Below are 27,808 nucleotides of genomic sequence, written 5' to 3'. Positions count from 1 at the left end.
GAAGTTTGCTGGAAATCCACTTATACACCCATTTCTATGAAGAAAGACATTTTTGTCTTTCCAACCTGTTTTACAGGGGGCACCCAGAGTTGAACTGGGGACCCTTTGATCTGCAGTCAAATGCTCTACCACTGAGCTATACCCCCAGTTGGTTCAATGTAGTGTATTCTGCATGCCGCACTGTTGTGCCAGTAATAGTCAGATAATTGAGTGTGTTTGCAAATTGGAGACCATGGGGTTTTTATTTTTATTTAGGAGGCACCAGTTTGTTCAGGCATTTTGAAGAGAAAAGTTAGAATTGACCGTAGGTTTGTTGTTTTTCTAGATTTTCTGTTCAGCAATACCTGCAACTGTGATTGCTAATGGAAAGTGACGGCTAATATGAGAAACACTGGGAGTGACCTCACAGAATAATGGAACATAACTTGTTCCTTCAGTAATATAAGCCTTCCCTTTTAAGAACAGACAGAAGTTATTTGGAAGTTTGCTGGAAATCCACTTATACACCCATTTCTATGAAGAAAGACATTTTTGTCTTTCCAACCTGTTTTACAGGGGGCACCCAGAGTTGAACTGGGGACCCTTTGATCTGCAGTCAAATGCTCTACCACTGAGCTATACCCCCAGTTGGTTCAATGTAGTGTATTCTGCGTGCCGCACTGTTGTACCTGTTATGGTCTTGGCATAAACTGTCCTGTAGATAGATGGTTGTATTTACAATTTGGAGACCATGTGTTTTTTAATTAGGAGTCAACAGTTTGTTTGGGATCTTGAAGAGAAAAGTTAGAATTGACCGTAGGTTTGTTGTTTTTCTAGATTTTCTGTTCAGCAATAGCTGCAACTGTGATTGCTAATGGAAAATGACGGCTAATATGAGAAACACTGGGAGTGACCTCACAGAATAAGGGAACATAACTTGTTCCTTCAGTAATATAATCCTTCCCTGTTAACAACAGATGAAGTTATTTGGAAGTTTGCTGGAAATCCACTTAAACACCAATTTCTATGAAGAAAGACATTTATGTCTTTCCAACCTGTTTTACAGGGGGCACCCAGAGTTGAACTGGGGACCCTTTGATCTGCAGTCAAATGCTCTACCACTGAGCTATACCCCCAGTTGGTTCAATGTAGTGTATTCTGCGTGCCACACTGTTGTACCTGTTATGGTCTTGGCATAAACTATCCTGTAGATAGTTGGTTGTATTTACAATTTGGAGACCATGTGTTTTTTAATTAGGAGTCAACAGTTTGTTTGGGATCTTGAAGAGAAAAGTTAGAATTGACCGTTGGTTTGTTGTTTTTCTAGATTTTCTGTTCAGCAATAGCTGCAACTGTGATTGCTAATGGAAAATGACGGCTAATATGAGAAACACTGGGAGTAACCTCACAGAATAAGGGAACATAACTTGTTCCTTCAGTAATATAATCCTTCCCTGTTAACAACAGATGAAGTTATTCGGAAGTTTGCTGGAAATCCACTTAAACACCAATTTCTATGAAGAAAGACATTTTTGTCTTTCCAACCTGTTTTACAGGGGGCACCCAGAGTTGAACTGGGGACCCTTTGATCTGCAGTCAAATGCTCTACCACTGAGCTATACCCCCAGTTGGTTCAATGTAGTGTATTCTGCGTGCCTCACTGTTGTACCTCTTATGGTCTCAGCATAAACTGTCATGTAGATAGTTGGGTGTATTTGCAATTTGGAGACCATGTGGGTGATTTATAAATAGGAGTCAACAGTTTCTTTAGGATTTTGAAGAGAAAAGTTAGAATTGACCGTTGGTTTGTTGTTTTTCTAGATTTTCTGTTCAGCTATAGCTGCAACTGTGATTGCTAATGGAAAAATGATGGCTAAGATGAGAAACACTGGGAGTGACCTCACAGAATAAGGGAACATAACTTGTTCTTTCAGTACTATAACCCTTCCCTTTTAAGAACAGATTAATTGTTTGGAAGTTTGCTGGAGATCCACCTATTCAAACATTTCTATAAAGAGAGACCTTTTATTCTTTCCAACCTGTTTTACAGGGGGCACCCAGAGTTGAACTGGGGACCCTTTGATCTGCAGTCAAATGCTCTACCACTGAGCTATACCCCCAGTTGGTTCAATGAGGTATATTCTGCGTGCCGCACTGTTGTACCAGTAATAGTCAGATAGTTGAGCGTGTTTGCAAATTGGAGACCATGTGGGTTTTTTGTATTTAGGAGGCAACAGTTTGTTCAGGCATTTTGAAGAGAAAAGTTAGAATTGACCGTAGGTTTGTTGTTTTTCTAGATTTTCTGTTCAGCAATACCTGCAACTGTGATTGCTAATGGAAAGTGACGGCTAATATGAGAAACACTGGGAGTGACCTCACAGAATAATGGAACATGACTTGTTCCTTCAGTAATATAAGCCTTCCCTTTTAAGAACAGACAGAAGTTATTTGGAAGTTTCCTGGAAATCCACTTATACACCCATTTCTATGAAGAAAGACATTTTTGTCTTTCCAACCTGTTTTACAGGGGGCACCCAGAGTTGAACTGGGGACCCTTTGATCTGCAGTCAAATGCTCTACCACTGAGCTATACCCCCAGTTGGTTCAATGTAGTGTATTCCGCGTGCCGCACTGTTGTACCTGTTATGGTCTTGGCATAAACTGTCATGTAGATAGTTGGTTGTATTTACAATTTGGAGACCATGTGTTTTTTAATTAGGAGTCAACAGTTTGTTTGGGATCTTGAAGAGAAAAGTTAGAATTGACCGTAGGTTTGTTGTTTTTCTAGATTTTCTGTTCAGCAATAGCTGCAACTGTGATTGCTAATGGAAAATGACGGCTAATATGAGAAACACTGGGAGTGACCTCACAGAATAAGGGAACATAACTTGTTCCTTCAGTAATATAATCCTTCCCTGTTAACAACAGATGAAGTTATTTGGAAGTTTGCTGGAAATCCACTTAAACACCAATTTCTATGAAGAAAGACATTTTTGTCTTTCCAACCTGTTTTACAGGGGGCACCCAGAGTTGAACTGGGGACCCTTTGATCTGCAGTCAAATGCTCTACCACTGAGCCATACCCCCAGTTGGTTCAATGTAGTGTATTCTGCGTGCCGCACTGTTGTACCTGTTATGGTCTTGGCATAAACTATCCTGTAGATAGTTGGTTGTATTTACAATTTGGAGACCATGTGTTTTTTAATTAGGAGTCAACAGTTTGTTTGGGATCTTGAAGAGAAAAGTTAGAATTGACCGTTGGTTTGTTGTTTTTCTAGATTTTCTGTTCAGCAATAGCTGCAACTGTGATTGCTAATGGAAAATGACGGCTAATATGAGAAACACTGGGAGTAACCTCACAGAATAAGGGAACATAACTTGTTCCTTCAGTAATATAATCCTTCCCTGTTAACAACAGATGAAGTTATTCGGAAGTTTGCTGGAAATCCACTTAAACACCAATTTCTATGAAGAAAGACATTTTTGTCTTTCCAACCTGTTTTACAGGGGGCACCCAGAGTTGAACTGGGGACCCTTTGATCTGCAGTCAAATGCTCTACCACTGAGCTATACCCCCAGTTGGTTCAATGTAGTGTATTCTGCGTGCCTCACTGTTGTACCTCTTATGGTCTCAGCATAAACTGTCATGTAGATAGTTGGGTGTATTTGCAATTTGGAGACCATGTGGGTGATTTATAAATAGGAGTCAACAGTTTCTTTAGGATTTTGAAGAGAAAAGTTAGAATTGACCGTAGGTTTGTTGTTTTTCTAGATTTTCTGTTCAGCTATAGCTGCAACTGTGATTGCTAATGGAAAATGATGGCTAAGATGAGAAACACCGGGAGTGACCTCACAGAATAAGGGAACATAACTTGTTCTTTCAGTACTATAACCCTTCCCTGTTAAGAACAGATTAATTGTTTGGAAGTTTGCTGGAGATCCACCTATTCAAACATTTCTATAAAGAGAGACCTTTTATTCTTTCCAAACTGTTTTACAGGGGGCACCCAGAGTTGAACTGGGGACCCTTTGATCTGCGGTCAAATGCTCTACCACTGAGCTATACCCCCAGTTGGTTCAATGAGGTATATTCTGCGTGCCGCACTGTTGTACCAGTAATAGTCAGATAGTTGAGCGTGTTTGCAAATTGGAGACCATGTGGGTTTTTTGTATTTAGGAGGCAACAGTTTGTTCAGGCATTTTGAAGAGAAAAGTTAGAATTGACCGTAGGTTTGTTGTTTTTCTAGATTTTCTGTTCAGCAATACCTGCAACTGTGATTGCTAATGGAAAATGACGGCTAATATGAGAAACACTGGGAGTAACCTCACAGAATAAGGGGACATAACTGGTTCCTTCAGTAATATAATCCTTCCCTGTTAACAACAGATGAAGTTATTCGGAAGTTTGCTGGAAATCCACTTATACACCCATTTCTATGAAGAAAGACATTTTTGTCTTTCCAACCTGTTTTACAGGGGGCACCGAGAGTTGAACTGGGGACCCTTTGATCTGCAGTCAAATGCTCTACCACTGAGCTATACCCCCAGTTGGTTCAACGTCATGTATTCTGCGTGCCTCACTGTTGTACCTCTTATGGTCTCAGCATAAACTGTCCTGTAGATAGTTGGGTGTATTTGCAATTTGGAGACCATGTGGGTGATTTATAAATAGGAGTCAACAGTTTCTTTAGGATTTTGAAGAGAAAAGTTAGAATTGACCGTTGGTTTGTTGTTTTTCTAGATTTTCTGTTCAGCTATAGCTGCAACTGTGATTGCTAATGGAAAAATGATGGCTAAGATGAGAAACACTGGGAGTAACCTCACAGAATAAGGGAACATAACTTGTTCTTTCAGTACTATAACCCTTCCCTGTTAAGAACAGATTAATTGTTTGGAAGTTTGCTGGAGATCCACCTATTCAAACATTTCTATAAAGAGAGACCTTTTATTCTTTCCAACCTGTTTTACAGGGGGCACCCAGAGTTGAACTGGGGACCCTTTGATCTGCAGTCAAATGCTCTACCACTGAGCTATACCCCCAGTTGGTTCAATGTAGTGTATTCTGCATGCCGCACTGTTGTGCCAGTAATAGTCAGATAATTGAGTGTGTTTGCAAATTGGAGACCATGGGGTTTTTATTTTTATTTAGGAGGCACCAGTTTGTTCAGGCATTTTGAAGAGAAAAGTTAGAATTGACAGTAGGTTTGTTGTTTTTCTAGATTTTCTGTTTAGCAATAGCTGCAACTGTGATTGCTCATGGAAAATGACACATTCTGCGTGCCGCACTGTTGTACCAGTAATAGTCAGATAGTTGAGCGTGTTTGCAAATTGGAGACCATGTGGGTTTTTTTTTATTTAGGAGGCAACAGTTTGTTCAGGCATTTTGAAGAAAAAAGTTAGAATTGACCGTAGGTTTGTTGTTTTTCTAGATTTTCTGTTCAGCAATACCTGCAACTGTGATTGCTAATGGAAAATGACGGCTAATATGAGAAACACTGGGAGTAACCTCACAGAATAAGGGGACATAACTGGTTCCTTCAGTAATATAATCCTTCCCTGTTAACAACAGATGAAGTTATTCGGAAGTTTGCTGGAAATCCACTTATACACCCATTTCTATGAAGAAAGACATTTTTGTCTTTCCAACCTGTTTTACAGGGGGCACCCAGAGTTGAACTGGGGACCCTTTGATCTGCAGTCAAATGCTCTACCACTGAGCTATACCCCCAGTTGGTTCAATGTAGTGTATTCTGCGTGCCTCACTGTTGTACCTCTTATGGTCTCAGCATAAACTGTCCTGTAGATAGTTGGGTGTATTTGCAATTTGGAGACCATGTGGGTGATTTATAAATAGGAGTCAACAGTTTCTTTAGGATTTTGAAGAGAAAAGTTAGAATTGACCGTTGGTTTGTTGTTTTTCTAGATTTTCTGTTCAGCTATAGCTGCAACTGTGATTGCTAATGGAAAAATGATGGCTAAGATGAGAAACACTGGGAGTGACCTCACAGAATAAGGGAACATAACTTGTTCTTTCAGTACTATAACCCTTCCCTGTTGAGAACAGATTAATTGTTTGGAAGTTTGCTGGAGATCCACCTATTCAAACATTTCTATAAAGAGAGACCTTTTATTCTTTCCAACCTGTTTTACAGGGGGCACCCAGAGTTGAACTGGGGACCCTTTGATCTGCAGTCAAATGCTCTACCACTGAGCTATACCCCCAGTTGGTTCAATGTAGTGTATTCTGCATGCCGCACTGTTGTGCCAGTAATAGTCAGATAATTGAGTGTGTTTGCAAATTGGAGACCATGGGGTTTTTATTTTTATTTAGGAGGCACCAGTTTGTTCAGGCATTTTGAAGAGAAAAGTTAGAATTGACAGTAGGTTTGTTGTTTTTCTAGATTTTCTGTTTAGCAATAGCTGCAACTGTGATTGCTCATGGAAAATGACACATTCTGCGTGCCGCACTGTTGTACCAGTAATAGTCAGATAGTTGAGCGTGTTTGCAAATTGGAGACCATGTGGGTTTTTTTTTTATTTAGGAGGCAACAGTGTGTTCGGGCATTTTGAAGAGAAAAGTTAGAATTGACCGTAGGTTTGTTGTTTTTCTAGATTTTCTGTTCAACAATACCTGCAACTGTGATTGCTAATGGAAAATGACGGCTAATATGAGAAACACTGGGAGTGACCTCACAGAATAAGGGAACATGACTTGTTCCTTCACCATTGTAAACCTTCCCTGTTAAGAACAGATTAAGTTATTCAGAAGTTTGCTGGAAATACACTTATACACCAATTTCTACGAAGAAAGACATTTTTGGTCTTTCCAACCTGTTTTACAGGGGGCACCCAGAGTTGAACTGGGGACCCTTTGATCTGCAGTCAAATGCTCTACCACTGAGCTATACCCCCAGTTGGTTCAATGTAGTGTATTCTGCGTGCCGCACTGTTGTACCTCTTATGGTCTCGGCATAAACTGTCATGTGGATAGTTGGGTGTATTTGCAATTTGGAGACCATGTGGGTGATTTATAAATAGGAGTCAACAGTTTCTTTAGGATTTTGAAGAGAAAAGTTAGAATTGACCGTTGGTTTGTTGTTTTTCTAGATTTTCTGTTCAGCTATAGCTGCAACTGTGATTGCTAATGGAAAATGACGGCTAAGATGAGAAACACTGGGAGTGACCTCACAGAATAAGGGAACATAACTTGTTCTTTCAGTACTATAACCCTTCCCTGTTAAGAACAGATTAATTGTTTAGAAGTTTGCTGGAGATCCACCTATTCAAACATTTCTATAAAGAGAAACCTTTTATTCTTTCCAACCTGTTTTACAGGGGGCACCCAGAGTTGAACTGGGGACCCTTTGATCTGCAGTCAAATGCTCTACCACTGAGCTATACCCCCAGTTGGTTCAATGTAGTGTATTCTGCATGCCGCACTGTTGTGCCAGTAATAGTCAGATAATTGAGTGTGTTTGCAAATTGGAGACCATGGGGTTTTTATTTTTATTTAGGAGGCACCAGTTTGTTCAGGCATTTTGAAGAGAAAAGGTAGAATTGACCGTAGGTTTGTTGTTTTTCTAGATTTTCTGTTCAGCAATACCTGCAACTGTGATTGCTAATGGAAAGTGACGGCTAATATGAGAAACACTGGGAGTGACCTCACAGAATAATGGAACATAACTTGTTCCTTCAGTAATATAAGCCTTCCCTTTTAAGAACAGACAGAAGTTATTTGGAAGTTTGCTGGAAATCCACTTATACACCCATTTCTATGAAGAAAGACATTTTTATCTTTCCAACCTGTTTTACAGGGGGCATCCAGAGTTGAACTGGGGACCCTTTGATCTGCAGTCAAATGCTCTACCACTGAGCTATACCCCCAGTTGGTTCAATGTAGTGTATTCCGCGTGCCGCACTGTTGTACCTGTTATGGTCTTGGCATAAACTGTCCTGTAGATAGTTGGTTGTATTTACAATTTGGAGACCATGTGTTTTTTAATTAGGAGTCAACAGTTTGTTTGGGATCTTGAAGAGAAAAGTTAGAATTGACCGTAGGTTTGTTGTTTTTCTAGATTTTCTGTTCAGCAATAGCTGCAACTGTGATTGCTAATGGAAAATGACGGCTAATATGAGAAACACTGGGAGTGACCTCACAGAATAAGGGAACATGACTTGTTCCTTCACCATTGTAAACCTTCCCTGTTAAGAACAGATTAAGTTATTCAGAAGTTTGCTGGAAATACACTTATACACCAATTTCTACGAAGAAAGACATTTTTGGTCTTTCCAACCTGTTTTACAGGGGGCACCCAGAGTTGAACTGGGGACCCTTTGATCTGCAGTCAAATGCTCTACCACTGAGCTATACCCCCAGTTGGTTCAATGTAGTGTATTCTGCGTGCCGCACTGTTGTACCTGTTATGGTCTTGGCATAAACTATCCTGTAGATAGTTGGTTGTATTTACAATTTGGAGACCATGTGTTTTTTAACTAGGAGTCAACAGTTTGTTTGGGATCTTGAAGAGAAAAGTTAGAATTGACCGTAGGTTTGTTGTTTTTCTAGATTTTCTGTTCAGCAATAGCTGCAACTGTGATTGCTAATGGAAAATGACGGCTAATATGAGAAACACTGGGAGTGACCTCACAGAATAAGGGAACATAACTTGTTCCTTCAGTAATATAAGCCTTCCCTTTTAAGAACAGATTAAGTTATTCAGAAGTTTGCTGGAAATCCACTTAAACACCAATTTCTATGAAGAAAGACATTTTTGTCTTTCCAACCTGTTATACAGGGGGCACCCAGAGCTGAACTGGGGACCCTTTGATCTGCAGTCAAATGCTCTACCACTGAGCTATACCCCCAGTTGGTTCAATGTAGTGTATTCTGCGTGCCGACATGACTTGTTCCTTCACTAATATAAACCTTCCAGCCAAACAAGCCTGTTAAGAACAGATTAACTGTTTGCAAGTGTGCTGGAGATCCACTTATGGCGTGTGAGCGTGTGAAAACATAAAAAAGCATGTGTCCCATGGTCAAACCGTGAGAGTTGGTAGCTGTGCATTAAAATACATTCAAACTTACCGTTAAGTTTATGTAATTACATAAAAGTTGAAGCTTCACCGTCACTTTTAAGCAGCGGACGTAACGTTTCACTAGATCTTGATAAGTACATTTTAAGTCGGATTTCAATAAAACACACCTTGTTGTGACCCTACGAGCTTTTTGGAGTCTAATAAGCATTCAAAATCATTCAAGAGACAGGAGGAGATCTCTGATGTTAAAGGGTTGTTTAAGTCAAAGGGTTAAACGTTTGCCCTTGTATCTCTTCTCGTCTCCTTTTTTAAATCAATCATGCCCCCAGTGTCTTGTTAGGGCTCTGCGTCGATATGTCTCATCAATATCACTCCATCCAGACAGGCAAGTAATGACAAGGGCCATTATGGGAGTTCTCTTGGATACAGGTCTTGGAATCCACATTCATTTTGCCTTTTTCCTGCAAGACCCGTCGTTTCAGTTGATCCCACTCTCCAGTTCAAACACTCTCTCGGTCCAACGTGTTTCTTCTGGCGTGCCGAGCTTAAACCGGATCAGGACCAGGTCATTTTGACCTGGTCCTGATCCTGATAGACTATGCAGTAGCACTGATCTTCATTGTGACTGAGAGGAGACATTCAACTCACTTCAAATGATGAGGGTTATGCTTCACTGAACATCAGGAGGATGGCACAGAGGATGCTGCTGTTGTTTAGCTTTAACCCTAACCTTAACACTAGTGAGAAGACATTCAGCATGATGAATATCTACCAGTGGCGGGCCATGGATTTTCTAGCTACGTTTCAATGCCTCAGCTGTTTAACAGCTGGGCGCGGCTGGGTGCGAGCGTTAAACAGCAAGCGCTCGTTAGTTTGCGAGCTAACAGCAAACTATGGCAGAAATGCTTTCCATTGTGCCTCGGGTGGCCAAACAGTGTAAGGACAGCAGGTCCAAGTGGTATACAGTTTCCACAGAGAACGTCTGCAGCTGCTGCTTCTTCTTCAAGTTTAAATGGCATATCACAACCAACATGACTAGGTGCTTATCCCACCTACTGTACTGGAGTGTGCAGAGTTAGGCTGCTGCTGCTAAGGATCCTTTTATCTCTGAGAAAACATATGTACAGAACCCTCCTAGCAGTCCGTCATTATATAGCAGGGGTATTTAACTAATGTTCAACAAGGTCCAGTTTAAAAAAATGTCCTCATGCAAAGGTGCGGTATATCACAATAATGTCCAACTTGCGCTATGATTTAGTCCCTTGCGTAGCCAGCAGTGGAACATATGAATAAAATGGTAGATGCATGTAAATCAATGTCTAAAACCCCAAAGTGTTGTCTGTTACTACTTTCAACAAAATGAGAAAGGGTTGGGTTGTCCATCCAACTGTAAGCCAGTGTCTTTTTGCAGCGTAGGTGGGTGTGTAGGTCCATAGGGATGTCCTGAGTGTTTATTGGTTAGTTTCACACAAATTGTTGACGGACATATGAATTAACAAACCACGATGAAAGACGTAGCTCGACTCAAATGCCAAAGGCTGAGAGCTCCTGTGAGAGTCACGTAGGATCTGGTCGTGCCTCGCCGCGTCCAGCTGTTTAACAGTGAATGATGAATCTTCCGACAATGATTGGATGTCAGAATGTGTGCTGCTGGTGAGGGACAGTACAAGTGAGGCGATGATCTTCCTGTCTGAACTTACACTACAGCTTCATGTGTTTATGTGTAGAGCCGCCATTGAAGGCGTAGAAAATGCACAGGCTGCCACTGCAGCCATCTCATACTGGCCGGGCTCATATGTCACATTTAAAAACTCATTGTTGCCCCTAAAGCAAAAAGTTTGCCCACCTGTGTCGCAAACACATCTGCACAGCTATTGTCATGTCTTTCAGCTACAAGATCTGCAACTTCCTCTAGCAGCTGCATTTTTGTTTCAGTGTTAGACAGCTATTCTCCTCTCTCCCACCTTCCTTTGATTATGATGGGTTTATCTCTGTATAAATTTCTCTCAACCTCCCAGTTGTCGGTCTCAGCTCACAACATTGTCACTCTTGTCTGCAAATGCTCTCCAGAAAGAAAATGACAACATGTGCCACTTCTGACTCAAACTGGAGTTCAGGTTCTCGGATAGTTTGGCGCAGTTTTCACTGTATTTGAAAATACAAGTTAGAACAAGCTATAAAAATGTGTCTAAAAATATTTTGTTTCATTACAGAGCAAGTTTTAACAATGCCGTCCTTTAGAGCTGGCAAATTGGTTCCCAAGACATTTCCTCTTTGAAGAGACTGAAATGCAACAAGTCCTGGCTGCTCATTTTTAGGTCAGACAAGCTCAAACACCAAAATACAGCAAAATACAAATCTTGAAAACAATGTCAAGTGCAGCAGTGCGGGTTGTTAGCGCTGTTGTTTGAATTGTTAATAGATGCATTGTGGGATATTGTCGCTGTATTAGCTTTGATGATGTAGCAAGGAGTACTGTATGTATCTTCCTGTGCCATGCTCAGAGAACAAGGAGTCAATGTTTTAAAATAAGAGAAACAGCTGGTTGGTTATTGAATTTGACAGAGAGAGACAGAAATAGAGAATCAGAGATGGGGGGAGTGTTTTGAGGCATACGCTGAGTAAGTGTTTCCATGTAATGTCACAAGCTATTGTCTTCATATTACTGTTATCCCCTTAGCACAAGGTTGTGGTAAGCATCGGCGAAGGGCTACACTCTGCCCAACGAGTATAAGAGCCAAACAGAGTCCACTCATCAGGTTCTTCGTCATAGAACTGTTGAAGGGATTATAGTCTGACGTCAACATGCAGGGGACGGCTAGATATCTGGAACCGCTCAAACTATTGTTTAAGACATAGTCCTCTGTGTCCGCTCGTCAGAGACAAACTGGCACAGACCTATCTCCTCTGGTCTTTAATGTGTCTGGTGGAGGGTTGAGTTCCAGGTTGCTCCAAGGCTCTGTGCTCTGGCAGCAGATATCATATCAGCTTGAGCTAATTACTATTCGTTCTGTAATTAACTTAATAAGAGGCCAACCAAGACTTAAGGTTGGTTTGCAGTTGCCAGTTATAGTTGAATGAAAATGCAGCCAAGAGTCCAGGTCCATAGGCCCCCACCAAGTATTTTAACTGACTTTGTTCTTTTAGCAAGAAGCAACGTATGAATTCTAGCCGGCTAATAAACTGGTGCCGACAGTTGCTTTTACCGGTGGAAATGACAAACTCACTATGTAAACAACATTAATTAGCTTCAGTTTCGCACTTTACTGTCCATATCTATTTGTTGGAGCTAGAATTTTATGCTTAATGATGATATGGTGTCTGTACTACCCCACTTTCCAGTCATGAGTCAGGTCAAACCAGAACACAATGATATTTTTGACAAATTGCAAAAACTTCAGCCCTTACTCAACAATAGGTTGTATGTGATTCAACCCATATGTCTAAACAGGGCTCTCAAGTGTCACGCATTGAACGTGACTGTCACTCATTTCGGTCTTAAGTCCCGCCCTCCCGTCACACATCGTATTTCTCACGCTGAAAAAAAATTCTAGGCTATTTAATGTGCCGCAGCGCGCAGACATGAGCTGGTCGCGCTGTCTTCACCACGGAGGGACAAGCACAGCTCCCCAAATAGCGGATTCAGGAGCCGAGGTCTGCCGTGAGGAACCACTCATCAGCCAATCAAAAAAAGAAATGGGCTACACGGATAGCCAATTAGAAAAACGTATTGGTTGTATCTGGGTAAGACGTAATGACAGGCGAGACTGGAGTTGACCCCCGTGAATATGTTACGCTTGCCTGTCTTTAAAACTGGAGCCCAGTGTCTAAATAAGGATGGTTTGTTAAATGAATGGATGGCGGCCAGCCTAGAAGTTACGCCAGGACTTCCGTTTCCCACAACGTGATTGGTTGATGCTTTTATTCGCAGCGCGGTTGCGCCAAAAAAAGAACTACCAGTGTGGATATTTGGGAAATAGTTCCCTGATGTTGTTGTTTGTCTTTAAGTCATATTTTATAAACACAGTTAAATTGTTTGACTTCATTTACATATTCATTTGTCTTGAATCAATACTCAATGAGTGCATGTGTAGAACGCATCGTGATTATGTGGTTTTTTAACTTCTGAGACAGCTTTCCCTGCATATATTTGATCTCATTGTCTCTCCCGTGGTATATTTAGCTGAGAAAGTTTTATCACCCTCAACCAGCAAATGACTGTGGTCATTTGTACAATATTTCACTTTTGAAATCAGCGAGGCACACAGCCGCAAATGACAGCCACGGTTTGTGCACTCCTCAATCACTGCAGAATGAGCACACACAAATAATCACATTAGCATAATAATCTGAGGGAGAAGTAGTGGTAATGACTTGTTTGCCTTGAATTACCAACAACTGAATAGTTTTCTCTTGTGTACACATAACTGGATCAAACATTTAACGAGTGCTGATCACACCAGCAATTCATTAGTCAGCTGCGTGTGAGACATTCTATTTCCATAATCTCCAGATAATAAAGGAATTCTTCAGGAATCTATATGAAATAAGTGGCGGTTAGTCTGAAGCATAATAGGTATTTGTCTGCACGATGCTGAGACTATTGTTGCTTTGATCTGGGGCTGTATTGTTAACCAAGTTAACCCTTGCATTCATATTAAATGTAAGACCGTGTCACTCTTCTAGTGAATACAAAGACAACATCCATTTGCCCAGAGAGACTAAGTATCTTGCTCCATATTGAACAGAATCACGACACAGCATCGTGGGCAGGTTATGAGACAATGAGCCTCTGGAAACAGACATGCAAAAAGGCGCTCCACCTCTGCTACAGAGGAGCAAGACTTTTAGTTGTTCAGCCTCTTTCATCTGTTTTCTTTCTTTTCGTTGTCATTGTATATCACTCTGTAGTTTTGAGTCTCTTTGTACTTCTCCTGTGTCTTTGGTCTTTTTGTAGATATAATGTAGTTGATGTGCATCTCTTTGTATTGTTTTTGTGTCTCATTGTGGTCATTTTGAGTCTCTTTACAGCTTTTTTTTAATCTCTTGAGCTTTCACTCACTGGCATCATTTATTTTCATTTTTTTTTGTGGTCATTTTACATGTCTTCCTGGTCGGCTCGTGTGTCTTCTCGTGACATTTTGCAGTTGAAGGCCAGGTGGCCCCTGCCCGGTTGATCCTCTCAGGAATCCATCCATGCACAGCATGACACCCCACGAGAGGATTATTTATATTTTTCCTTTCAATAATTCCCACTGTGCTCTGACTTTTCCACAACCTCTGCAGGTCAATAAAGAGCGGTTGTTTTCATCTGAATGTGGAAAGCCAAGATGGTACAAAGAAATACAAACTATTTGTTACCACATTCTTGTTTTCGTAATGCCATTAATCAGTGGTGGAGGAAGTATTGAAGTTTAGTACCTAAGCAAAAGTACAAGTACCCAGGGAAATGAAAATAAAAGTAAACGTACTGCATCAACAATCCTACTAAAGTAAAAGTGAAACGTACTTACTTTTAAATTTTCTTTTAAGTATTAAAAGTAAAAGTACTCATGCAATGGGTTGTCTCTCAATGTCTAAGGCCGTACCATTTTGATAAAGAATGCAGATATAGCTCGTGGTAATACTTATGCCTCTACAGAAGTCACTACTCGTAATTGGACAAAGTCTCACTGTACACTGTACATGTATATAGATAATACTGATGTATATATGTATATATGTATGTTGCATACATATATTTTGCATTTTGCACATTTTGCACATTGCACTCAGTTTACATTTAATATATATATATATATATATATATATATATATACATATATATATATATATATATATATATATATATATATATGTATGTATATGTGTGTATGTATATATGTATATATGTGTATATGTATGTGCGTGGGCCACGGGTAGGTGTGTATGTGTAGGTATGTGTATATGTATGTATATATGTATATGTTTGTATATATGTATATGTATGTGTATGTATGTGTGTATGTATATGTATGTATATATGTATGTGTATATGTATGTGTATATGTATGTATGTATGTGTGTATATATGTATATGTAGATATGTATGTATGTGTGTATGTATATGTGTACGGATATATATATATATATATATATATATATATATATATATATATATATATATATATATATATATGTATATATATATATATATATATATATATATATATGTATGTATTCATTTCGCTTGCTTGCATGTATGTATATATATATATATTTATACTTATTTCTTACTTATGTATATATCTGTTACCCCTGTTCCTGTTATTATTTATTTTATTTTATTTTATTTTATCATCTGTGTGTTTAGCTTAGCTTATGGCATTGGGATGCTGCTAGTACGACAAAAAAATTTCTCCTTGGAGATTAATAAAGTACTTTTCATTCATTCATTCATTCATTCAATAATTATAAGCAACCAAATTATATATATATATATATATATATATATATATATATATATATATATATATATATATTCATTTTCAAAAAGTCAGGGGCATTAACACAGACAGGAAAGGCATTGAAACCTCCACGAGTCATTCTTGATGCCTTTGAAATCGAACATGTTTTTTAAATAGGCTAAAGGTGGCTCATATCCGGCTCATGTGTTGTCGTTGCGGTGCTGAACGCAATCTATATTTTTGTGTCTGCAACATGTTGGCGAAACTGTGTTCATAAAATGTAACGAATAACGACACATGTTGTAGAAATGTAGTGCATTAAAAGTACAGATAATAGCTGCAAAATGTAACGGAGTAAAAGTAAAAAGTATGCACTATTATTTTGACTTAAGTTAAGTACAGATACTTAAAAATGTACTTAAGTACAGTAACAAAGTAAAACTACTTTGTCATGTCCTGGGCCTTTGTCAGAGGCCTTCTCAGCTCCACCTGTAATACCATCATCCCGGCCCTGCTGCAGGACAAGTTCCCCCAGACTCACAGACCGACTCCACCTGCAAGTGGATCACAGATAGGAAACAGCATTTGAAGACGGGAACACATGTCTCAGCTTCTCTGAACATCAGCACCGGTTCCCCCAAGACTGGGCCCTTGACCCCTCTGCTCTTCCCCCTTAAACCAACAGCTGCCCCTCCAGGCACCAGTCCACTCAGCTCCTGGAGTTTGTGGATGACACCACCCTTAGCGTACTCATCCCTGGTGGGGACGAGTCCACCTATAGGCGACAGACCATTTGGTGAACTTTTGCAGAAAAAACAACTTGAAGCTCAATGCTCTAAAGACATGGGAGATGGTTGTGGATTTCCAGCAGAACGCAGCCCCACCCACACATCTCATCTGGTGTACCTCCCCTGTCAATCGCCCCAATGCTGTGCACACAGGTGAGCACAACCACACAGACACGGCACACACAGGTGAGCACAACCACACAGACACGGCACACACAGGTGAGCACAACCACACAGACACGGCACACACAGGTGAGCACAACCACACAGACACGGAACACACAGGTGAGCACAACCACACAGACATGGCAGACACAGGTGAGCACAACCACACAGACACGGCACACACAGGTGAGCACAACCACACAGACATGGCAGACACAGGTGAGCATAACCACACAGACACGGCACACACAGGTGAGCATAACCACACAGACACGGCACACACAGGTGAGCACAACCACACAGACACGGAACACACAGGTGAGCACAACCACACAGACACGGCAGACACAGGTGAGCATAACCACACAGACATGGCAGACACAGGTGAGCACAACCACACAGACATGGCAGACACAGGTGAGCACAACCACACAGACACGGCACACACAGGTGAGCACAACCACACAGACACGGAACACACAGTGGACAGAGAGAGAGACAGAGGGGCGAAAAATATGTTGCACGCTTTTCACAATGGGTTTGCTGCTTTAAGCTAACACTATTTTCAGCTCTCAGCGATCACTTTTAAAGCCTTCCAGTTCATGTATGTGCAGGTCAAGACACACAACATCAACAGGCTGCAGCCTGGAGCTCCATAAACAACGTTTCTGACTTTGCATATCAAGTCTCTGGAAATAGTCTTCCAAAAGTCTGAAAAGCGCATTGCAGTGACAAAGCCTACACACATTGTAGTTGCCATTAAAATGTTTCCTTTAGGTCAGTATTTATCAAACTGGGTATTTATTACAGGTGGGGCGCAAGAGGAAATGCTGATTTTAAATGTTCACCATGCGCTGTTACTAGGCTGCACATGTGCGACTCGCTGATTTTTGGCATTTTAATATTAGTTATTTTTTGCACGAATATAACTTTATTTAAAAAATTTAATAATGTGATCAAACATATTGGAGATGATGAATATTTGTGAGCAGGACCGACTGAAACCTGCTTTAAGGGAAAGGACCATTGAGTTCTGGAAAAGTGTGCCAATGGAAAATACCCCAATGTCAAACGCTTAAGATACTGTCAATGTTTGGGTGAACATATGTCTGCGAGTCTGTTTCTACCCTGAAACACGTGAAATCAAAGCATCGATCTGTTCAGACCGACATGTGAAAGAATTGCTTCAATTGACATCAACGGAGTACAAGCCAGATTTGAAGAGGATTGTTCAAGGAAAAGAAAACCAGAAGTGCTACTAAGCAACATGAATAGTCATTTTAATTTTAGTAATTTTTGTTTGTGGACTTGGTTGAACTGAGAGTTTGTGTGTGAGACGGTGCACACAATGTTCATTGTTGAACATAACTGGCCTGTGGTCTTATGCTGTATGTATGTATGTATGTATGTGTATATATATATATATATATGTGTGTGTGTGTGAATGTATTAACCGTATAGATCAAGGCTCCCAGTTAGTCTGGAAGCTCACCTGTTTCTCTCTGGGGATTTCGTCCCATTGAGCCGAACAGCTCTTTTGGTTCAGTGGTGTCAGTCAGCCGGTGAAGGCAGGTTATCCACGAGCCGTTCACTGGCAGACATCTGGAGACTGATGTGCTCTGTTTCTATACACAAACCCACTCGCTCGGCTGTTTCGTTATTTTCTTTTTTCACAAGGAACACAGGCAGTCGAAAACCAAGAGCTCCCAGGAATCCGAACTAATGAAGCTAAGGTGGAGACCACAACAAAGAGGAGTATTGCATTCATGAGACTTGCATTCACCAGGTGGCCAGAAACAATCCGCATACAAGTGATAATGTTGATGTTTATCTGCTGGATGTGTGAATAAGAAACTATTTATTTGTAAGTTTTCCAACTCAAGGTGACAATGTGTTCATGTTGTGCTCCCCAAGTAGAAGCAATGTTCATTTATTTTATGTTGTTTGACCCTCAACACTGACTTCTAAACTCATTGGACCAGATTTGTTATTTTCATGGCAAACCAATTCACAAAAAGCTGTATTTATACAGCACAAAAAAAGAGAGTTTCTGTGTAAAAATGAACGATCCTGACTCTGCACCACCTAATTACTTTATATAATCTTGAACGGGTAAACCAGCCATTTCTAAGAGATATACATTTGATAAATCCCAATTTTCTTGTATGCATGTTGAAAACATAACCATGTTAATTTCTAAAGAAATGAGACCAAACAAAAGCATGTAGGATATGTCATTCTTTTCATTTCATCATCCGTAAAACCAAGAGAATAAATGCTGTCGTTTCATATGAGATTTGTTGTTTAAAGTAGACTACATCTCCAAAAACATTCAGGCTTTCTCCTGGGACTCTAAGGTCTATTGAAGATATCAATGTGAAATACAAGACTCTGCAAATCTATTTTAACACAGATCCAATCTTCTGTAGCTCCAGACCCAGTCTTTGATTTAGCTTTGCCCTCCATTGGCGGACCCACAATGGACCGTTACGGTATTCAAAGTATCCAAAACTAAAGCCAGTTATTCGGGATGCTGGTCGTGGCTAATGTAGCCGAGCCCAGTTGTTTTTTCCCCAACAGACTTGCGCAGCATCTTCTGGAGACAGAAATGTACAGGCTCTGTGACTGCAGACTGCAATTATTATCCATCCCATATTATCATACTGAGTAAAGTGAAAATGGAATACCAGCCAAAAGAAAAAGACACAAACCAACAGTATCTCTGGTACTCAGTCTGCTGCGCTGTACTTTCACACAACATTTAAGCTTTTGCACAAGTCTTTGAATGTGTCTCTGACTGCTCATCTTGACACAGCAGATGTCTTGGAATTAGTTATACGAGAACGTCACAATATGAGCTCTTGCTGTTCACCTGGACTTCATTCTGACTGAGTTTGGTTCAGAGAATAATCACAGCACGTTATGAGATGAGAGCTTTTCAGAAAAGGCTTAGAAATGTGAACGCTGCGAGGAGGTCACTTGACAGAGACTTTAATGACACGTCACTGTCAGGCAGCTGGAAAGACTCGGCACAGTTGTGTCAGAACAGTGTTGTGCACAAACTCTCTTCAAAAGCCACAAACTCAGCTTACTTTCTGTCACATTGTATTTACATCCATTTGCTAAAGATACTCGCTTCAAAACATATCAGCAGTGAACAACATGATGGAAAGCTTGACAACAATATATATATCAGATCAAGAGTCACTGATCTGTATTCATGTACAAACTGAGCTATGAAAAAGGGGACACCATGAACAGATGGAGGTTAATAGAAGATTATAAAAGCGATAGCAGCCGAGTGTATGTCTTTTTGAAGGTCAATACGTTGGTGAAATAGTGAGAAACACAAGCAAAACAATTACTACATTCAGTTTCTTCAAACATTCAGCACACATTTGTTTACTTTATTTGCTTGGGGCGCTTTCCTAAATCTTATTCTCTGCCGTTTGTGTACTTCAGTAGCGTATTGAAGGAACATTGCACTTTGTAATTCATGTATTTAAAGAGATTGACGTTGATGATCAACAACATCTGTGCAGAGTTTGACACCAAGTGTTTTTTTAGGTTCATCAGATGAAGAAAGACATTTTCTCTGTTTTAAAGTCGTGATCTTCTGCCGAGGGGTTTGACCAGGAGGTGGATGTGGTTTACCCATAGTTCCTGATGGGAACAACAAGTATGGTTTAATACAAGGATGTCTTTAGATGAGATGCCACTTTGTGTACATTGTGTTTGGATAGTATGCTTTATACCATGTTATCCTTTAGGGATTATTAAAATGCATCGTATCTTGGCCTGTTTTCAGAGCAACATAACATATATGAGAGAGGTAATTATGACTCGTTTCACTTCTGAACACTGGTTCAGTTTTTATTCTTATTGCACATGCATTGGTATTGACCACTGAATGTCTAGTGATCACTGATCATTCATTGAGCAGCTGCTTCTCAGTGGGGGCAGCACCACACAACAGAAGCAGGAGCCTTGTGGTGGTACACAGATTTTACACAGAATCATGTCCTTAAAGCAACATCATTTACATGGGATCTAGAAATGTCTTCAGCAGAGGTCAAACAATTACTGTGACATTTCAGTTACAGTATAATAATCTATTTAATATAGTTTCCAGCATTGTGTACAGAAATAATTCAAAACTATACTAAGCTCTATGAATTTAAAGCGAGATGTCACAAACAAAACAAAAAAAAGCTTTTGGCCCGGATCAAACAGAACAAGAATGCTTTGACACTGATATTCATGAATGTGATTTTAGAATAAAACCATATTCAGTTGAAAACAATGTGCGCCTGCAGGTTCTCTCCAAAGGTCACTTCTAACAATGTCTGACTCCACCTCAAGAAGGCCAATTAACGTCCAAATATGTTGGCAGCTCTGCAAAACTGCTTGTCATGTTCATCACATATGAACCTGGATCTTCAGCACAAAATGCACAATAAAGCAGCCATTAAACACCAGGTACTGCTTTTAATAGTGTAGACCATTCATTTAAAACTGCTCCATGTCGGAAAGAAATGTGAAATTAAATGTCACTCCTCTTTCTCCAGTCAGGGAGCAGAGCCAGGAACTGTGGGCCAGATCACTGTGAAAGCAACTTCCACCCTTGGATACTGCTGAACTGTTATACATCATCAAACTGTGATATCCAATACCTTGCACGAGTTATGATGTGACAAAATGTGGTCATTTATCTTTTTGGTGTACCCACTTTACCACTTTGCCTCACCTATTTCCACTTCAGTTAATGGTTTTTAATAGTCCCTTGAATCACTTTCAATAACTGCCAGAGAAGAGGAGGAGGTGACATCAGTGCATTACGCTTTGGAGTTGTATGATCTTCTTTCAGTGTACTGGATTTATTGTATTTAATATTAAAAACTATTTTTGTTTTCCAAGCTAATCGGACCATATTGCTGAAAACATCAACTTTTTGTTACCAACTGACCTCGTTTCCTCAACGTCTGGACAGACTTTCCAATGCAGTAGCGACCGTGGAAGATGCATTCATGTAACTTTAAGTTTAGTTCTGATCACAAGAAGAGGTTTGAAGATCAATGTGGTCATCCCTGTGCTAAACACCTGTCTTAAAAGTGCGGGCTATTGATGGCGACAGGTTCCACTAGTAACTGACATGAACCTGAGCAGAGTCAGTATCTGTCACGTGTCGGAAGCACAACCCGAACGCCGGTGAACTGTTCAAAGAATCTTTATTTTTAATAAAAAACAAGGGCCGACTTGAAAACCGCCAGGGCCCAAAAGGCAAAAGCACAAAACCAGAATCAAGCCGGGACTTGAAGGGAAACTGAAATAAGACACCACAAGTAACACAGTACAAGGGGACAGGAGACAAAGAGGTTGAAATACAAGGGGAGGGTAGTGAGACACAGGTGGGAACAACGAGGAGCACAGGTGACGACAATCAGACAAATCAGGAGACTCGCACAAGGAACAAGGCACACAGGGGCAGGAAGTGCAGAGACACAAAAAATAAACTACCAAACAAAACCGTAAACCATCAACACCGTGGCAGTTTCATCTTTATTGGCTCAGTTTGTGTTAGCGTGCATGGCTGCTGGGGGCTAGCTTAAGTGTGTGTGACATCACGAGGAGACTGTGAGCTCCTGCATCGCTCTAGCAGCATCCGTCATATCAACTGGAGAGGATCTCTTCTCTGAAAGACGAGTGAGGAACAAAACTGAAGGCTTTTCTCGACGGAAGAGATGCATAATTTGATAGACAGCTTAGTCGTCCAATCACGTATGTTTTGAAAGCGTGTAATTTCCAAGCTGACAGTGTATCAGTGGCAATGAAGTATTGCTTCTTGAATATTGCATTTTTCCCAACAGTTCTTACTCATGAGCTACATGTGTTTGTGTATATTCTCCTTTGAGTCAAAGGTTGGAGATCAAGCATCGAGGAACTACTGAAGGAAACAGTGGTTGATCAGTGAGGACTCATTGTATGTATTCACAGCCAAATGATTGGAAAATACACAAATATGAACAATAGCTTTGAATGCATCAAGCATTTTGTGTTGATTTGTATTCATGAGCTTACCATGAAGAAAACTGACCTGAATGCACAAAAGCTTCCTGAAAAGCCTGTAAAGTAACAGAAGAATCAACAATTCCTTAACCACACAACAACTGTTTGAAGCTTAATCTTGGGCGAACGTGTCCGTCTCTTTGTCTCTATCCAGAACAAAAACTAAGTGGTGCATTATTTTGACTTCTGCCTCAGATTGCACCTGCCGAGAATTGAGTCTTGTGAACATGCAGTGTTTATGTGCGTCTGCACATGATGAGGAATACAGTTGTCATTTTGAGTTAAAGTCCATGTACTCTTGTCCTGGTCTGGTTTGTGTGTCCATCACAATAAAAGACGACCTCAATGGAGCCATCTTGTCAGGTGAAATGTTGGTGACACTATCCTCTGCTTCCGATCTGAGTGCAACCTGCTGCTGGTTGGTTTGTGTTACTTCTCGTCCTCACACATCCAGATGTGTACCACTTTAGTTTTTTGTTGTTTATTATCAGCAAAGGTGGCGCTCATCAACACTTTATCCATCAGACGCAATTAGTTTAAGCAACAGAATTTAACATTGGATTCAAACACAAACTCATCCAGGACGTCGTATTCCAGCTCCGTGTGAAACGTGAACGTTGGTTCATTTGTTGCATAACTTCTGTAAATATTATTCTGGAGTTATGTTAATCTAAACCTGTCATGTGAGTTTCCTGTTTTATTTTGTCGTCTTATGTCCTGTGTGTCTCTGCACTTCCTGTCCTGGTGGTTGTGTGTGATTGTCTACCTGGTTCCTGGTTGTGTGTTTTCTTCAACTGCTGCCTTCGTTGTGTCACCTGCTGCTCGTCACCTCTTGTGTTCAAACCCTTTTGTCTCCTTGTCGGTTCCTACTGTGTTAAAGTGTTACCAGTGTGTTACAGTGTGTTACAGTGTGTTACAATGTGTTACAGTGTGTTACCAGTGTGTTACAGTGTGTTACCAGTGTGTTACAGTGTTTACAGTGTGTTACCAGTGTGTTACAGTGTTTACAGTGTGTTACAGAGTTACCAGTGTGTTACAGTGTTTACAGTGTGTTACCAGTGTGTTACAGTGTGTTAAAGTGTTACCAGTGTGTTACCAGTGTGTTACAGTGTGTTAAAGTGTTACCAGTGTGTTACCAGTGTGTTACAGTGTTTACAGTGTGTTACCAGTGTGTTACAGTGTGTTAAAGTGTTACCTGTGTGTTACCAGTGTGTTACCATTGTGTTACTAGTGTGTTAAAGTATGTTACCAGTGTGTTACAGTGTTCCAGTGTGTTACCAGTGTGTTACAGTGTGTTACAGTGTGTTAAAGTATGTTACCAGTGTGTTACAGTGTTCCAGTGTGTTACCAGTGTGTTACAGTGTGTTAAAGTGTTACCTGTGTGTTACAGTGTTACCTGTGTGTTACAGTGTTCCAGTGTGTTACCAGTGTGTTACAGTGTGTTAAAGTGTTACCTGTGTGTTACAGTGTGTTAAAGTGTTACCTGTGTGTTACCTGTGTGTTACAGTGTTACCTGTGTGTTACCTGTGTGTTACAGTGTTACCAGTGTGTTACGTGTGTGTTAAAGTGGTACCTGTGTGTTACCTGTGTGTTAAAGTGGTACCTGTGTGTTACATTGTTACCTGTGTGTTACCTGTGTGTTACAGTGTTACCTGTGTGGTACCTGTGTGTTACAGTGTTACCTGTGTGTTACCTGTGTGTTACAGTGTTACCTGTGTGGTACAGTGTTACAGTGTTACCTGTGTGTTACCTGTGTGTTACAGTGTTACCAGTGTGTTACCTGTGTGTTACCTGTGTGTTACAGTGTTACCAGTGTGTTACCTGTGTGTACATTATTGACGATACAGCACTGCCTCTCGTCCCTTATTGCTTGAATAAAGAACGGTTCCCAAAAGTTAGAGGGAACGTGAGAGCAGAACGACAAGGTCATAAAAACTAATCTCTCTTTCTTTCTTTCTCTCTCTCTCTCTCTCTCTCTCTCTCTCTCTCTCTCTCTCTCTCGCTCTCTCTCTGGGTTCAGTGGGCTCTGGTAATATGAATGTGTCGGGCTGTACAGTGTGTGGTCATTGGAAATGTATTCTGATATATGTTCTTCACACAAAAGTGTCCCACAAACCTGAACACCACAAAACTGTGAACTGAAAGTAATAATTATTAAAACAATAATAATTATAACAACATCCCTCTCAGTTTACTTTTAGTGAGTACATCTGAGATTATACATGTCAGAGGACAGCAGGCCTCATAACTGCTCGTAGGGGTGAATAAAAGCCTCCGATAAGGAAACGGATTGATTTATAAAATGAAACGCCGACCCGCTGAGTGCATTCAACCTCTCACCAAATCACATTGCATGTACCTTAAAGGTCTTTCTCACGTGCAGAATGCCCTTCCTCCGTTTGAAAAGCTGTGTTTGTGTGTGAATGTTTTGACGCCTGCTTTGTTAAATGGTGTTACGCTGGTGTCAAGGTGTTTTCTGTTGCTCCAGCCGTCAACCAAAGTGCATTCCAGGTCAGCAAGCAATGACACCAGACCATGGAGACATTCAGCTGCCTGTTCCTCTTCCACCGGTGCAGACTGCTCTGTCAGGTATACTGAGGCGGGGAAATGGTTAAGCATTGGCCTTTTTAATCGCAGAATGTGCACGCTTCTTATTTTTGGGGGTATTTTGTAGAAATGTGCCCAAGGACTCCAGATCATCAAACCATTACTGTCCAAACACACAGCAGACGCTGGAATGAAGGCTTCATGGACAGGCCGTGATATATCAGTGATGGAAGAAAGAAAAACTATTTTGAGTTAGAAAACCTGACATAAGATATAACTAATAATTATGTTGACATTATACAGTTTGGCTCTGACATCTGAATTATATGCTGATATAATTTAAAATTATTATTACAGCCTAACGATGTCGCCATTCATTTAAACTGTCTCTTGATGATATTGTAGAACTCTCCAGTATAATTATGAGCGTCTGGTGTGATTTGACCTCCTTATTTGACGGCCTTGCAGTGGAGAGACGTCTCCACGTGGAACTCTTTCTTCTTCGTGTCGCTGACAGAGCGACGCCAGATCACCTGTAACATCAGGACTGGTCCTGGTCTTCAGGTCCCTGAACTCTGCTGCTGTTCCAGAGAGAGACTTCCCTCTGGACCTGGAAGCAGGACTTCTCCATCGGACATGTGGGCAGGAAGTGGAGCCTCGTGTGGCAGGATTGTGTCGTTATAGTCCACAGTCCATATTACCGCTGCTCATTCACACCGTTATCTAAGGTTAAGAGTGTTTACTAAATACTCTGAGACGGTTTTGTAGCTGTTCTTACTTCACTAATTTGGTCATTCATAACTAATTTGTCCTCAATTGTGAATCCCTCCTGGATGACGCAGCAAGTTCAACTCCAGAAGGGCATCGCTCCAGAGGTTTGACAGGGAGATGCCCCTGAGCTGAGTTTAGACCTATATGTTCTCCTTTGATTGAATGCCACTTGACATATTTTCAATAGGTTCGTCACCTTTTATCCCTGTACTCCTGAATATAGATCAGAGCAGCTGGTGTCTCCAGAGGCGTCAATCGCTCCTCTTCCTCTTCGCTCTCTGAGACGCTCTTTCAGCAGTAGGGCACCTCCTTTTCCTTGACAGGTGGAAATGTGCAGGGGAGGTGATCTATAAACCCTCCAGTTATGACTGAAGTCCCTTTTTGTTTTACATGCTGAAGATGAAACCATGTATCTGGAAACCTCCAAGAGAAGGAAGCTTGATGATCAGAGCAGCATGATCTTGTGATCAGAGTCGTCCTAATGTTCCTGAAACGCAGACACAATGTTCACAGGGCAAAAGGGGTAATGTGAACGTCTCTAACTGGGACATCTTTCTGAAGTTATTCTCTGTCTCTTGTTGAAGCCTGTCTGTTATAGACAGAAATAGTTTCAACATAACTCTATTTTATTTGCACTGCTACATCCTTTAATCATTTCTTTCTAAAAGTAAAGCAATAAAGGGCACAAGAGGATACTCTGCTTCTGCAATGACCGCACGGAAACCTTTACATGTGTAGCAAGGTCTGAAAGAAGCTGACTGGCTATCAGTGAGCCAACGGCCTCTGACAAAACGCGTTTAGGGATGCTAAGTCTGGCTAATGAGGTGTGGCAAAGGAAAGGACTCACCTTAAAGCCACTAACAGCCTTCACAAGTGCTTAAGGCTGCTAAGACCTCAGGACAATTTCGGTTTGTTTCAGTTACGTTTTACTTTTCTTTGATAGTATACAGAAAATCAATTATATATATATATATGTATATATATATATATATATATATATATATATATATATATATATATATATATATATATATATGTATATATATATATATATATATATATGTATATATGTGTATATATATGTGTATATATATATATATATATATGTATATATGTGTGTATATATATGTATATATATGTATACATATATATACATATATATGTATATATATATATATATATATATATATATATATATATATATATATATATACATATATATATAGATAGATAGATATACACACACACACACACACACACGCGTGGCTAGTGACACATTTTCCCGAACTAACAGTCAACATTTCACTGCGTTAAACTAAGAAAAAGTACAAAACCCCCTAAAGCATGTCAGCCTATTGAAAGGGACAACAAACCTTTTGTAAAGACCGAGATTATTTTTGCCACTGTCCTATAAGAAACCACAGGGATTGCAGCTCCCTGACCTCAGTGCTACCTGCAGCTGCAAGGCATCACCTCAGGTATCAAGAGGATGCATGCTCTTCATACAGCTGTCAAAATATTAGGTGAGCATCCGAAAGCAACACACACTCAGAGGGGACCCCCAAAAACAGTTGCAGACCCTTCCAGGATAAGTAGAGTGATTACCGCTGCTGAAACAGAATGATATGTGAGACTGTGGCTTCTCGCCGGAGGTCCAGCTGTGTGTGAGGCCGCCCTGCATCGACCTCCCAGTGCCCTGAGCAGAAGTATTTGAGGTCTCAATTGAGTCGGGATAAGAGGATTCCTTTGCTGGCATGACTCAAGTCTTATTCTTGCATCTTCAGAGACCACCAGGGAGAGGTGGTTAGCGGGCTCCCACTGTGGAGAGGGGCTTTTGGGTTCATGGCCCACCTGCAGACAGATGGATATTTATAATATGTGTCATCTGCTGCACCCTAAAACCTGTAATATGTGTCAATGAAAAGGCCCACACGACTCATGTTCTTTCTATTTGATCCTGAAGGAGCATTAATGTATGACCGTTATCAGCCTCTGTCCAACAGGAAGTGC

The 27,808-nt window shown here is 40.5% G+C and overlaps 18 non-coding genes across 18 annotated transcripts; all 18 read right to left on the bottom strand.

Annotated features, from left to right (window-relative positions):
* Positions 1-74: 74 nt before the first annotated feature.
* trnac-gca (transfer RNA cysteine (anticodon GCA)) lies at positions 75-146 on the bottom strand. The gene has a single exon. It is a non-coding gene; the product is annotated as a tRNA-Cys (tRNA).
* Positions 147-553: 407 nt separating this feature from the next.
* On the bottom strand, positions 554-625 carry trnac-gca (transfer RNA cysteine (anticodon GCA)). The gene has a single exon. It is a non-coding gene; the product is annotated as a tRNA-Cys (tRNA).
* Positions 626-1,043: 418 nt separating this feature from the next.
* On the bottom strand, positions 1,044-1,115 carry trnac-gca (transfer RNA cysteine (anticodon GCA)). The gene has a single exon. It is a non-coding gene; the product is annotated as a tRNA-Cys (tRNA).
* Positions 1,116-1,533: 418 nt separating this feature from the next.
* On the bottom strand, positions 1,534-1,605 carry trnac-gca (transfer RNA cysteine (anticodon GCA)). The gene has a single exon. It is a non-coding gene; the product is annotated as a tRNA-Cys (tRNA).
* Positions 1,606-2,027: 422 nt separating this feature from the next.
* Positions 2,028-2,099, bottom strand: trnac-gca (transfer RNA cysteine (anticodon GCA)). The gene has a single exon. It is a non-coding gene; the product is annotated as a tRNA-Cys (tRNA).
* A 405-nt stretch (positions 2,100-2,504) lies between these two features.
* trnac-gca (transfer RNA cysteine (anticodon GCA)) lies at positions 2,505-2,576 on the bottom strand. Its single transcript has one exon. It is a non-coding gene; the product is annotated as a tRNA-Cys (tRNA).
* Positions 2,577-2,994: 418 nt separating this feature from the next.
* trnac-gca (transfer RNA cysteine (anticodon GCA)) lies at positions 2,995-3,066 on the bottom strand. Its single transcript has one exon. It is a non-coding gene; the product is annotated as a tRNA-Cys (tRNA).
* A 418-nt stretch (positions 3,067-3,484) lies between these two features.
* On the bottom strand, positions 3,485-3,556 carry trnac-gca (transfer RNA cysteine (anticodon GCA)). Its single transcript has one exon. It is a non-coding gene; the product is annotated as a tRNA-Cys (tRNA).
* A 421-nt stretch (positions 3,557-3,977) lies between these two features.
* trnac-gca (transfer RNA cysteine (anticodon GCA)) lies at positions 3,978-4,049 on the bottom strand. Its single transcript has one exon. It is a non-coding gene; the product is annotated as a tRNA-Cys (tRNA).
* Positions 4,050-4,453: 404 nt separating this feature from the next.
* trnac-gca (transfer RNA cysteine (anticodon GCA)) lies at positions 4,454-4,525 on the bottom strand. The gene has a single exon. It is a non-coding gene; the product is annotated as a tRNA-Cys (tRNA).
* Positions 4,526-4,947: 422 nt separating this feature from the next.
* On the bottom strand, positions 4,948-5,019 carry trnac-gca (transfer RNA cysteine (anticodon GCA)). The gene has a single exon. It is a non-coding gene; the product is annotated as a tRNA-Cys (tRNA).
* Positions 5,020-5,635: 616 nt separating this feature from the next.
* Positions 5,636-5,707, bottom strand: trnac-gca (transfer RNA cysteine (anticodon GCA)). The gene has a single exon. It is a non-coding gene; the product is annotated as a tRNA-Cys (tRNA).
* Positions 5,708-6,129: 422 nt separating this feature from the next.
* On the bottom strand, positions 6,130-6,201 carry trnac-gca (transfer RNA cysteine (anticodon GCA)). Its single transcript has one exon. It is a non-coding gene; the product is annotated as a tRNA-Cys (tRNA).
* A 618-nt stretch (positions 6,202-6,819) lies between these two features.
* On the bottom strand, positions 6,820-6,891 carry trnac-gca (transfer RNA cysteine (anticodon GCA)). The gene has a single exon. It is a non-coding gene; the product is annotated as a tRNA-Cys (tRNA).
* Positions 6,892-7,312: 421 nt separating this feature from the next.
* On the bottom strand, positions 7,313-7,384 carry trnac-gca (transfer RNA cysteine (anticodon GCA)). Its single transcript has one exon. It is a non-coding gene; the product is annotated as a tRNA-Cys (tRNA).
* Positions 7,385-7,791: 407 nt separating this feature from the next.
* Positions 7,792-7,863, bottom strand: trnac-gca (transfer RNA cysteine (anticodon GCA)). The gene has a single exon. It is a non-coding gene; the product is annotated as a tRNA-Cys (tRNA).
* Positions 7,864-8,282: 419 nt separating this feature from the next.
* On the bottom strand, positions 8,283-8,354 carry trnac-gca (transfer RNA cysteine (anticodon GCA)). The gene has a single exon. It is a non-coding gene; the product is annotated as a tRNA-Cys (tRNA).
* A 418-nt stretch (positions 8,355-8,772) lies between these two features.
* Positions 8,773-8,844, bottom strand: trnac-gca (transfer RNA cysteine (anticodon GCA)). The gene has a single exon. It is a non-coding gene; the product is annotated as a tRNA-Cys (tRNA).
* Between the last annotated feature and the right edge of the window lie 18,964 nt (positions 8,845-27,808).

Source organism: Clinocottus analis, unplaced genomic scaffold (genome assembly GCF_023055335.1).
Source record: "Clinocottus analis isolate CAN_PGR_092001 unplaced genomic scaffold, fCliAna1.0.p SCAF_37, whole genome shotgun sequence".
Taxonomy (NCBI): domain Eukaryota; kingdom Metazoa; phylum Chordata; class Actinopteri; order Perciformes; family Cottidae; genus Clinocottus; species Clinocottus analis.
This window is presented reverse-complemented; position numbering and strand designations above follow the sequence as displayed.